This window comes from Papaver somniferum, chromosome 10 (genome assembly GCF_003573695.1).
Source record: "Papaver somniferum cultivar HN1 chromosome 10, ASM357369v1, whole genome shotgun sequence".
In the NCBI taxonomy this organism is placed as follows: domain Eukaryota; kingdom Viridiplantae; phylum Streptophyta; class Magnoliopsida; order Ranunculales; family Papaveraceae; genus Papaver; species Papaver somniferum.
In genome coordinates this window covers 101,415,677-101,429,329 of record NC_039367.1, presented here as the reverse complement: position 1 = coordinate 101,429,329, position 13,653 = coordinate 101,415,677, and the positions used below count along the sequence as shown (strand labels likewise).

Here is a 13,653-nt window from a genome sequence, read left to right as displayed (position 1 = left end):
TTAAAGGAGGACAGACTCTAGCACGCAAACTAGTATCACACGTAAGGTGTGGGGATTAGTTTTGCACAATACTAGATGTCTCCTTTATATAGTCTTTCAAATCAGGGTTTTTCCTTGGTCACAAAGCAAACAATATCCATCGTTAGATGAAAACCTGATTTAGATTCAAGCTAATATTTCTCAACCGTTAGATCGAAAACTTAGCTTGTTATACAACTTGACAATGCACGTTTCTAGGTTTGTTAACCGTACCCCAAACGTATGCACTTGTTGGTTCAATAATAGTCAACCAAAAGGTTAGCCATATGAGCATCTCATATCAACCATGTTCTTCTTCACCATAACTAGTTCAAATAACTCAAATGAACTAGTTAGAGAGTTTTTCAATTGCAAGGAAATCTTATGTACTACACAAGACACAATTGAAGAAAAGATGATTTGATTCACTTGAATCGGTTCATGAACTTTATAGCCACGGTTTGCAAACTGCATTTCTTAGTCTTTATAAGTTTAAGTTCAGAAATCATCTTCAGATATATAAACTTCTTAAGTTCTCAGACTAGGTTCGCGGACTTAACCAACCGGTAGAGTTTACAAACTCCAGCAGAAAACCTCGGAAAAGACTTTCCGCCGGTTCGCGGACTGGGTTCGCGGACTAGTATAGTTTGTCAACTCTAGCAGAATTTCTCGGGATGAGAAGTTCGGCAGTCCACGGACTTGGCAAATCCATTCTTCCGGTTTCTCTTGATCAACAAAGTTCGCAAACTTTGGTTCAAGGAATAGGACTTATACAACAATGTTTATGTCCACCATTGGTTATGTAATCTAAACTCCCATTTCAATCATTGAAACATTCTGAGAGGACGTTATATAGTTGTTATTCACAAACTATTTCTCGTCAAAGCAATTTTCAAAGTGATTGAAACATATCATGACTTTCGTCACTAGGTAAAGATAAACTTGATCGAAGCGAAACGCTTACCAACACATGTTTCGAGATATAGATAGGCGAGGTATACTCGGCTCGAAATACCAAATGTGTATAATCCAGTCTATATATATAGCATACGACTTCTTGTCTCAAAGAGTAGGAGATAGAGTAGATAGACTTTTGAGTGACAGATAAGTTCAAGTCTTCACATACCTTTTTGTCGAGAAGTTCCACCGGTTCCTTGAGTAGTTCTTCTTCTTGTATGATGAATCGCCATGAAGTCCTTGAGCTCAACTACACTTTTTATCCTAGTCCGAGACTTATCTATAATAGACTAGAAATCAAGACTTATAGTTTTGATCACTAACATTGACAAGCATGCTTGAGATAGCAACGCATGCGAGTTCGACCGAGAAATTCTCTAACAATCTCCCCCTTTGTCAATTTTAGTGACAAAACTATCAATACATATGGAATACAAAACAGATAAAGAAACTTTAGTTGTTCCTATTCCACATGTCTAATCTTCAACATTCCTCGAAATCTTCGTCATTTCCAGGTACTCCAATGATCCCAAAGGTTGTAAGTTTAGTATCACCGTTGTTGAAGATCCGTAGCTATAACAATGAGAAAGCATCGGTCTCAATCATTGTTATACAGTGTCATACTATTATTACACAGTGTCAAAGTTCAATTGTATCACAACTTCAACAATAATACTATGGTGATATGTATCACTCTCCCTTAGTCAATACTCCATTTCACATGGAAACCACTCCCCCTTATACAATGATCCGAAAACCATATGTATTTGTAGTGTGAACTATATATTAATTCTTCTCCTTTTTGTCAATAAAATTGGCAAAGGTACAAGAACGGGATCATAATGAAATTTCCGTAAGAGACATTTCATAGACTAAAAGAAGAATACATATCAACTAATTTAGATGCAATCATAAAGCTGAAGCTAAATGCATTCATCAAGGAGTTTAAAGATACAAGATGACCCCTCTAATATTCCACAGCCGCACTCCCCTCAAGATATTACCACTAAGCACAAGTTCAAAAGAACTCTCCCCCATTTGATGTCATTCCCGAAAGAACAACAAGAGCGACCTTAATTTAAAAAGAAAATAAGGATTTTAATGGACACTAAAAACCATGAGAATGATTTTCTATCTCCAAAACCTCAATCAAATTAATCACAAGTAAACCCATGATTAATTTAATCGGAATACGCAATCAAATTAAACACAAAAAGTGATCAACTTAATTGATTATGCTCGACATAAGAGAACTTACGGAGCACACGACTAACATAACCATTAGAAAATGAATAGGATAGTCATTCATATACTCAACATAAGAGGAATCATATGGAGTATGAAGATACTCAACTATATTAATTACAAGTGAACCCATAATTAATCTAATTAGAATACACAACCAAACTAATTACAAAAGTAATCAATTCAATTGTCACTTGTTTTGCTCAACATAAAAGACTTATGGAGCAATAACTAAATAACCAAACAAGATGATTAATTTAGTTCAACAATGCTCAACATAAAGTACCTTAAGAAACAACTAACAAAGCTAATCAAAAATTAATCAACTTGGTTGTATCGTGCTCAACATAAGACACATTACGGAGCCTCACATTAATACATAAAATATGGATCAGGGATGATCAATACTGTGGAATACACAAGGATTCATTCTATCTTCGATCACTATTTGCATAACGATATTAATAGACATAATCTTTGAAAACAAAATATTTTAACCTATCTTCCATCAAATAATTGACAATATAGGCTTAACTTTTGTATTTTTCAAAAGTCTATTCATTCCTTTACCAGTACGTGAATACCGATTATAAACGACTTTACTTTTGACAATATATGGGACCTTCAAGTTCACGGACGCAAACATACATATCCCATAACAAATTGCAATATATCAAATCATAAAGATTAATACTGCAAAAACATCATCCTCCAAATATTTTTAGAATTTAAACCAAAAAACCTAAAAAATAACAAGAAGATGAAAAATAATAGCTATGTGTAGTCACAATCATTGCTATTTAAGCACTAGTGATTCTTCCAACTAAGCCAAAAATAAGATATACTAGGAAACTAAGAAGCAACAAGCTAAAGAAAAACAGACTCTAGCGCATGCCCGAACACGAACTAAGATCATATGGACGGTTCAGGATCGTCACGAGTCATAGGGTCTTTGAGATTGTGATCGACAACAACCTCTGCATCTTTAGAGAGGACATCCTTGTTTGGAGGATCTTTTGCATGATGTTTCATGAGACTAAGGTCAGGATTAACCTTTTTCAACTCAGATTTTACCATATCAAGACACTTCTTTGCATCAACAAGTTGTTGAACGTCAAGAACCATATCAGTTGGAATCTTCTCCCCAATATCTGAGTAGGAATCAGGAGAATGAGGAAAATATCCTTTGACTTCAACAAAGGTTCCTTTCTTTTTATCAAACTCGAAATACACCGCATTATCAACCAAGTCTTCAGGTAAATCCCAAGAACATGAAGAAGAACCCATTGATAATAGGAAGCCTAGAGTGAGATATCTCAACTCGAGAGGAAGGGTATATAAACGATTTTGAAAGGACTTAGGGTTTACAAGACCGGTTTGTGTGGTCACCCAGGAACCGTGTGTGTACCCAGAGATAGGAGGGTTCACAAAACCCTAAACAAGAAGGCTAATTGTGAAAACAGACATCACAATGCTTAGAAGCAAGGCTAAACCAAATGGTTTAGTTAGCAAAAATACTAATGTAAATTGATTTGTAACTGACAATCCTTCTAAGGATGCTAAGAAATTAACTAGATAATCAGGGACCCTTTACCAAAAGTATACCTATCCAAATCTCACTCACTAGGATTTTTGTAGGTGAGACTTCAAACTTGTGATTAATTAACACAAGTATGAGCCTTTGGCTCATTAAATGAATGTTGATTATGATAATCCCCTTTTTTGCGAGACTTTGGAGGAAAACCATTATGATGTGAAAACTTATCATAGAATCTGCTAATGTAAACATAATATAGATTCTTACCTGAGGGAATTGACTCCTTTATAATCATTTTTAGTATGTCTTCCAAATTTCCTTATTTTGGTATTTTTTTCACATCAAGACTATCATTATCTCCCTTTTTCTCATAAGAAGATTCATGAGTTCTTCTTTGATGGAACGGTTTAGAGAGATTGTTTCGCTTTTGAACATTTGAGGAACCTATAGGAAAATTCCTCTTTTGTTCGGCATGTCCTTTTGAATCACAAAATGGACATACTTCCTGATCATTGAGATGACTAGAGGGAACAGTCTTAAAACCATCGTTGGGAGGCCTCTTCCTTCCTCGTGATGTAAACATTCCTCGATTAGAGGAAACAATCACATTTTTTATAACAGGAAGAGATTTTGAATTTACTTATGAACTAGAAACGTTTTCAGTCATAGCATAAGTACTCGGTATATTAGACTGCTTAGAGCATCCTTGAATAGAGAGTTTACTCAAGCGATGTACAATTTCCAAGGCATTCTCTTTTAGGCTAGCCTCAAGAGTCATACGTGAAGAATCATCTTCAGTATTTTCCTTGAATTTGCAGTCTCTTATTACACCAAGAAGAACATTGACATGGTGTTTCAACCGATTAAATCTATCAGCTTGGATTCTAGCAAGATTTAGAATCAATTCACTCTCTTCAGCTGTTTCCCGTTCATTGATAGAGATGGTTTCTTTTGAAGGGTAATCAGAATCACACATGTCAGTGTTTGTCTGTCTTGTCGGAACACAAGGTTCGTCTATATTCGAGATTCAAGTATCTTTCTATTTATTAAAATTAGACGAGACATAACTTTTATTTCTGGTGACGCGTTTATCAGAGATACTACTCTTGTCCAGAGAGTCATATCGCTACAAACACAGACTTGTAAGGTCTTGAACGTGTTTTCCTGCTCTGATACCAATTGAAAAAGCGGAGGTCTAACAACACCACCCAATATTTCGCTTAACAATCTGTATGGACTATCTCCAATATACTTTGCTAGAGAATCAACTATACAGTCACACTCAATCTAGATTAAAGTATATCGAGGAGTTAATATCTCTCTCTTGTTTTAATTTACTCGAGCTAATAGAAATTAGCGAGTCTTTAATCAAACACAAGAAATAGCTTGGATAGTACCAAAGACCAATATCCAAGGATCAATCAATATCAATTAACAACCAAAGGTTGGATTTCCAATTGATTGATTCAAACGCACAACCTGTATTATTTCAATTAAATAAACAAATATAATGCGGAAATAGAAATAACACAGACGCCAGAATTTTGTTAACGAGGAAACCACAAATAAAGAAAAACCCCGGGACCTAGTCCAGATTGAACACACATTGTATTAAGCCGCTACAGACACTAGCCTACTCCAAGCTAACTTCGGACTGGACTGTAGTTGAACCCCAATCAATCTCCCACTGGTCCAAGGTACAATTATGCTCCTACGCCTCTGATCCCAGCAGGATATTGCGCACTCGATTCCCTTAGCTGATCTCACCCACAACTAAGAGTTGCTACGACAAAAAATCGCAGGCTTTGACAATAATTTTTTTTTGTCTCACACAGACAAGTCTATCAAAGGATCAATCTGTCTCCCACAGATAAACCCTAAAGGTTTTGTTCCGTCTTTTGATAATAATCAAGGTGAACATGAACCAATTGATAATCCGGTCTTATATTCCTGAAGAACAGCCTAGATTAATCAATCACCTCACAACAATCTTAATCGTATGGTAGCGAAACAAGATGTTGTGGAATCACAAACGATGAGACGAAAACGTTTATGATTACTTTTTATATCTTGCCTATCAGAGATATCAATCTCAAGCCAATCAATCTGATTGTACTCGTACGATAGAAGATGCAAGATCAGATCACACAACTATGATAAAAGTAGTATCGGTCTGGCTTCACAATCCCGATGAATTCTTTAAGTCGTTAACCCGATTTGAGAAAAGAAAACCAGAGGTTAAAGGAGGACAGACTCTAGCACGCAAACTAGTATCACACGTAAGGTGTGGGGATTAGTTTTGCACAATACTAGATGTCTCCTTTATATAGTCTTTCAAATCAGGGTTTTGCCTTGGTCACAAAGCAAACAATATCCATCGTTAGATGAAAACCTGATTTAGATTCAAGCTAATATTTCTCAACCGTTAGATCGAAAACTTAGCTTGTTATACACACTTGACGATGCACGTTTTTAGGTTTGTTCACCGTATCCAAGCGTATCCACTTGTTGGTTTAATAATAGTCAACCAAAAGGTTAGCCATATGAGCATCTCATATCAACCATGTTCTTCTTCACCATAACTAGTTCAAATGACTCAAATGAACTAGTTAGAGAGTTGTTCAATTGCAAGGAAATCTTATGTACTACACAAGACACAATTGAAGCAAAGATCATTTGATTCACTTGAATCGGTTCATGAACTTTATAGCCACGGTTTTCAAACTGCATTCCTTAGTCTTTATAAGTTTAAGTTCAGAAATCATCTTCAGATATATAACCTTCTTAAGTTCGCATACTAGGTTTGCGGAATTAAGCAACCGGTAGAGTTTACAAACTTCAGCAGAAAATCTCGGCAAAGACTTTCCGCCTGTTCGCGGACTGGGTTCGCGGACTAGTCTATTTTGTCAACTCTAGCAGAATTTCTCGAGATGAGAAGTTTGGAAGTTCGCGGACTTGGCAAAGCCATTCTTCCGGTTTCTCTTGATTAACAAAGTTATAGGACTTATACATAAATGTGTTTCCACAACAATGTTTATGTCCTTCATTGGTTATGTAATCTAAACTCTCATTTTAATCATTGATACATTCTTAGAGGACGTTATATAGTTGTTATTCACAAACCATTTCTCGTCAAAGCAATTTTCAAAGTGATTGAAACATATCATGACTTTCGTCACTAGGTAAAGATACACTTGATCGAAGAGAAACGCTTACCAACACATATTTCTAGATATAGATAGGCGAGGTATACTCGGCTCGAAATACCAAATGTGTATAATCCAGTCTATATATATAGCATATGACTTCTTGTCTCAAAGAGTAGGAGATAGAGTAGATAGAATTTTGAGTGACAGATAAGTTCAAGTCTTCACATACCTTTTTATCGAGAAGTTCCACCGGTTCCTTGAGTAGTTCTTCTTCTTTTATGATGAATCGCCATGAAGTCCTTGAGCTCAATTACACTTTCTATCCTATTCCGAGACTTAGCTATAATAGACTAGAAATCAAGACTTATAGTTTTTACCACTAACATTGACAAACATGCTTGAGATAGCAACGCATGCGAGTTCGACCGAGCAATGCTCTAACAATTTTTTCCTTTCTTTTTTATTCTTCTTCTTCTTCCTCCTCCTCTCGATTTCTTCTCAGAAAAACAATCTTCATCAACCAGAGATGAATTGGAGGCTTCGAGATTGAAATTAGAGGAGATCGATCCTGCATTAGATAACAGTAGCGTTGTTGTTCTCAATATCTTATTCTGACTCAAGGAAACAAGATAATTCAGAGAGAATTGGAGATTAGTTTTTTCAGATTAGGCCTTGAGATTTTATTGAATTGATAGATGAAGAATGAAAGAGAATTGTTATCGTGGAGTCAATTTCATTCAGAATCAAAGGTAATTTAGGGTTTCTTATTTGATTTTCTTTTAATTTGAAATTGAGTATGAATTGATGATTTATTTCATGGTGTTAGAGCATAGCTCGGTTGAACCCACCAATCGTTGGTATGTCAAGTTTGGTTGTCATATTTTAGTAACCAAAACTCATTTAAAGAGTCGCTTGATTATTTACTAGAGTCAACTTCGTATAGGTTAGCTAGAAAGTTATTAGGATATGAAACATAGACTTGAAGAATGTGAAGAAGTGAAGAGCTACAACGACGACATCATCCTTCCTCTTGAGGTTAGTAATATTTTGACTTGGACTGTTTCATTCCTAATATATCTTTCAAGTCTTGCTATGTTGAAAACATAATTGCGAAGATGTGAATGATTATACTCTAGTTAGACGTAGTATTAAGGAATTATAATACGAAGTATAACGCATATCTTTTGAACTTCGTATATAAGACATCGACATAATCGTATGAATGCTATTGTGATTATGTGTATGGGTATGGGTGGATATTTCGTCCTAGGAAACAATGATTTTACATTCGTTTAAAGGAAGTACAATTCATAAACTTGTTTTATGAATCGAAAGGGAAATCGATAGGCTTATTGGTATTGTTATTCATTGCAAATCTTTGGATTACCAATATGTGTGTTTAGTATAACCGCTCATAACTTGTTTATGTATCTTGGTAAAACTATTCACAATGCCCGACTTATGTATCGGTATGACTTTTATTAGTGAAACCAATCTTAAGTAATCACCTATGATGGTATGATCGATATTTGTAATTGGTGTGACCAATCCTAGACATTGGGTAACCAATCCTAAAACTTGGTGAGACTAATCACAAGATGTGTAATCGATCCTTGTAGTAGTTTAACAAGTTTTAGTAATTGGTGTAACCGATCTATAACTTGTGCAACCGATCACAAGTATGTACCATAAATAGTGAAAACCGATCCTGGTACTTAGTTAACAAAGTTTTGGAAACTATTGTAACCGATCCTAGTAGCCACTTGGAGGTAGAACCGAACTTGTGTTTGGTAGAACTGTTAAACCCATCAATGGTGATTGAATGTTTTTAATCAATCACATAGTTCTTGGAAATCAGATGAACCAATTCTAAACTCGTTTGGAAGTGTGGAAAATCGGTTCCAAGATTGTAAATATGAAAAAGAATTTACAAAGTAAAGATGTCGACATACTTTGAACATGTGCAGTAATTCTTATCTATTATTGTTCAAAGATATTCTTTAGTTTTAGCTTGATTTGATTGACTAACGGTTATTGAACTTTAATTGCACCTAGTTTGTTTATGCTTGAGAATCTTCTCTTCTGATGTAAGATTCACTCAAACTAGATCGAAGTATTGACGGGGATCTTTAAACTATTTGTAGATATAAAGACGTCTTGGGATTATCCATCGTTAACAGACTTCGTTCTGTGTGTGATTGATCACAAGAGATTCAAGTTGTTTGTGCGCAGGTGTTTATTGAAGATCTAAGAAGATTTGAAGACAAAGAATATTTCTTATTTGAGTTCATAATCTTTGATGTGCACAAAACTTGATCGGTTGGGGATCCAACTATAATCGTTTTATCTTTTGATAGATTGGATTGATTAGTTGAGTAGATCGACATCAATACATTTCTTTGTGATTCATAGTATTGATTGCATCGTCTAAACAATTACTTTGGTAGTTGTTGAATAGATTGATCTAAGAACCCGACAAAGGAGTTTATTGAGATAAAAGGAAGAGGTTTTTGTCAAACTCATATCACGTCGTTTGAAAAGAGTTGTTACCGTACAGATTTGTTGTTCCTTTACTGTTTGGAATACGAACCAAAGGAATTGTTCCAAGTGCGTGACTTATTACAAGTTGGAGGCGCAGGGATACTGAGGGAACTAGGTGAACTATAGGTTTAGTTACTTGGTCTCAACTATACGAAGTTGGTTTATATTTTGTATAGCGGCTTAATTCTGAGAGTATTCAATTCTGGACAAGGTCCCGGGGTTTTCTGCATTTGCGGTTTCCTCGTTAACAAAATCTTGTTGTGTCTTTTACTTTTCTATTTCCGTAATTATAATTTTTTTTATTATAATTAGAAGTAAAATACACAAACGTTAATTCCTAATTACTTGATAACAATCCTATAGTGTTTGGTTAAGTCCGAACCTATTATCAAGTAATCATACTTCGTTGTTGTATTGTCTCGATCTTGTATCCATAGTCAATCACGCAAGTTATCTTGTTGTCGTATTGTCTCGATCTCGTATCCATAGACGATCACACGAAGTGTGAACCGATTCGTTCTATTGTATCGACTCAGTCCATAAACAAGCATTTTCGGAGAAAGGACTTATAGGTGGAAAAATTTTAGATTGAGGTATATTTTTGGGTACCCTCGTCTTTTCACATGGGTGTGTTTAAATCGATAAGAAAGTTAGTCATTCTGCTGGTGGTCCAACTCGTGTTGATAACGCTAAAATTGATGTTGTTCAGTTTCAGATTTCGCCTCCGAAAACTCATACTGAACAGAGTATCGTTTCGGATTATACACCGGATAGGATATTGAAAGAGGAAAGGAATGATATCCTTAATATGATTAAGAAAATTAAAGCAACTGGTTGTAATGTTTTGTTGATTCAGAAGTGTATATTTAGGGATGCGGTTACTGATCTATCATTGCATTATCTTACTAAAGGGAAGATTTTGGTGGTCAGGGATGTTGAGCGTGATGAGATTGAATTCATTACCAAGACATTAAATTGCTTGTCAATCGTAAATATTGAGCATTTTTGCGAGGAGAAATTAGGGTGTGCTGATGATAAACACGTATGTGCTATATTTTATACTCGTATTTGTTTTAAATAGGATTCGATATCTTGACTAATAACATTGTTTTAGTGTTTTTGTAGAAAGTACAAATGAATTCGATCATCCACGAAACAAACGCCCAAAATTACAGCTTAAGTGGCGTTTGCCCCAAAATGCACCATTGTTAGTTACGCGGCACTAATCAAAGCTAGTTAAAATGTCCGAGCCTAGTTGTTTACAAGTGGTGATGCTGTGAAGTTTTGTCCACATACTTAAGGAACTGGGACGTGTGTCCATTTGATGACCACTTTTGCATCTGTGGTTTATGACAAGAATCCTTCTTTCCCGGAGAAGAGAAATTCTCATTTCTCAAGCTGGTGGCGTTTTGTTGAAAGGAAAATGGGACCCGAGAAGCTGCTATGACCACCATTTTCAATGGTGCTGAGATGTGGTGCGAGATCGAGTATGAAAACTAGAACAAGGTAATTCTTGGCATCTTCCTTTGTATCTGCAGACGGAGCTCGAGTTCTTCTTTCAATTTCAACCAGCAACATCAATACTTGGAGGTGCTGTTGGATTCAAGGGGGCCACAGAAATGCTAGAAGGGAAGAAGGAGAACTGTCAGTTGTCAGCCGGAGTTAACAATTGAATTTGGGGGTTTGACATGGACTCGTCTCTGGGCAGTGGTGTTTTTCTTCGATTCATACAGTGGGTGATGTTCGAATTCAGTTAAGAAGAGCTTTTGAATCCAGGTGAAGAAACGTGGATGGCCAGAAAGTAGAAAGTTGGTGCTGTGGCCGTGTTTATATGGCCTGAAAATGGATTGTCTTGCAGTCGGAGTTGAACTGAAATGAAGGTAATATCTGGAGTTGTTTGGCTCGGATCATGTGTTGGCTGTACTGAAAGACAAGAAGAAAATGAAAGCATGGTTGAGAAGTAGCAGCAACGATAGTGGATCTATGGGGCTTTCTGGTGCTGTAATTTGTTTCGCAGGCAATGGATACCGAACAGAGAATGGAAGGTGCTTAGGGTGCCGGTAAATTAGCTGTGAAGAAATGTGCTGTTGGTGCCTTGCTGGTGATTTTTTGGTGAAGCTTCGAATCAGCCGAGTACAGATGGTGCTGTGGCCTGAGGTTGAGAACGGTGGAACTGAAGCTGCTGAAGTTAGTGGTCATGGTATTTGCAGGAGGTTATGATGGCAACGATGGATGGAGCTGTGATGTTCGGAATGGCAGCAGCTCTCTGCAATCAGTTGAAGGAAATGATAAATGGCAGGAGGAATTGAGAGTATTGGTGAATTAGTTGAGGAGTATGCATTGCTGGTGGATGAAGATTTCTTGGAGGTGCTGTTGAATTCAAGGTCGATGAAGATGGTGTTGGCTGAGATATATAGGGCAATCGGTGCAAGGCAAGGCCATGGCTGTGAACACAGGGAATTGAATCTGTTGTGGGTCTTGGTTCGAATGAAGTGGAGTGATGCGGCCACGATCTGGAAGTTGGGTATGGTGTATTGGACTGGGCCTTCGGCAGAAACTCGCTAGGTTTGGATTGGATTCCTTTCAGCAGCTATAAAGAATAACAGAGAAGAATAAAAGGGGGGGAGGCGGATACAGAGAGGAGTTTGGCGGCTGCAGTGGGGATTAGCTCTGTTAGTGACAGACGGAGCTAGACGGAGTGCTGGCCATTGCAGAGCTGGTACAGGGGGAGAGACGACGCCGTTGCTTCACATCGGTTTATTCTTTTCTTCTTTCTTTATTATTTTTATCGGTTTTAAGAAACCTTTAATCATGTCTTGGTAAACTTTGTAACTAGGGTTGATGGAGAAAGCTACTTTGAGCATAGACCATAATAAAATAAATTGGAATTATTTTGGTATTAAGCTATAAAAATGAATCTTGAAGTTTATAATTATGTTTATCAATTTTATTAGAGTATGAGTTGTTGCACACCGGCTTTGTATGATACATTAACCTCTTTTCATAAATTCATATAATTTGCAATTGTATTTGTTAGCATTTGATAATTCATGCTTAGGTTAAATATTTTGATGGGTTATGTTTAAACGACGCAAATAATAATTGCGAACCTATTCTCAGTAATTTCATGTCATTATAATTTGATAGTCCATGCTTAGGAGAGCTGATCTTGTTGAGGAGGTTCCTCTGGGGGATGGCGCGAAGATTATCCAGATTACTGGTATTAAGGATATGAGAAGGACGACTAATCGTGGTTCAAACCAGTTGGTTCTTGGCAAGGCTGAGAGGAGTTTGCATGATGCCTTATGTGTGATCATGTGTTTAGTGAACAAAAGGTATTTGATTGCCGGTGGAGGTGCACCTGAAATTGAGTTATTGAGACAACTTGGTACCTGGGAAAAGGTTTTATAGGGAATGGAAAATTATTGTGTGCGCTCATTTGCTGAGGCACTTGAAGTTATTCCTTACACTCTGGCTGAAAATGAAGGGTTGAACCCGATTGCAATTATGACTGAACTTCGTAACCGACATGCATTGGGTGAGATTAATACTGGAATCAATGTGAGGAAAGGGAAAATAACCAATATCTTGGAGGAGAATGTTGTATAGCCATTGCTTGTCAGTACTAGCGCTATTACATTGGCCGCAGAACGTGTGAGGATGATTCTGAAGATTGATGACATCGTTATGGTTAGGTAAAACATGAAATTGTTCAGTCAACTGATAGACGCATTTATGTGTCTAATATAACTCAATTGTATATATTGTTAATGCTCGATTCTGTACTTATTTGGTTATATTACTTATTTGTAGGTGTTTTTGGAAAAATAAGGCTTTGCGGCGAAATTGGCTAAAAATGTGGCGTTTGGACCTCCGTTAATAACGTACCGGAAGCGCCCCAGAATTGTACCGGAAGTACCCCAGGAATACCCCGGAGGAACCCCGAAAAAGTGCGGAAAACAAACCAGAAGAATTGCTAAAGGCACCCCTAATTTGGATAAGGGGCACCCCATTTCAGGGCATGTACTAAAGGGACACCAGAACTGGATAGGGGGAGGTCATCTTCAAAGTTTCAAAAGCTGGATTTTGGCGGGAAAAAAAAGGCAGCAGCGACAACAGTTTTTGAGCAGAGATTTGAGCGACTTAGGAGGAGATTCAATGGGCACATTTGGTACCTACGGACTCTAAAAGACATAACAGGCCTAA

The 13,653-nt window shown here is 36.9% G+C and overlaps 1 pseudogene; it reads left to right on the top strand.

Moving 5' to 3' along the window:
- The window catches only part of LOC113316029, a 44,357-nt pseudogene extending 31,211 nt beyond the window's left edge, over positions 1 to 13,146 (top strand).
- Positions 13,147 to 13,653: the final 507 nt, after the last annotated feature.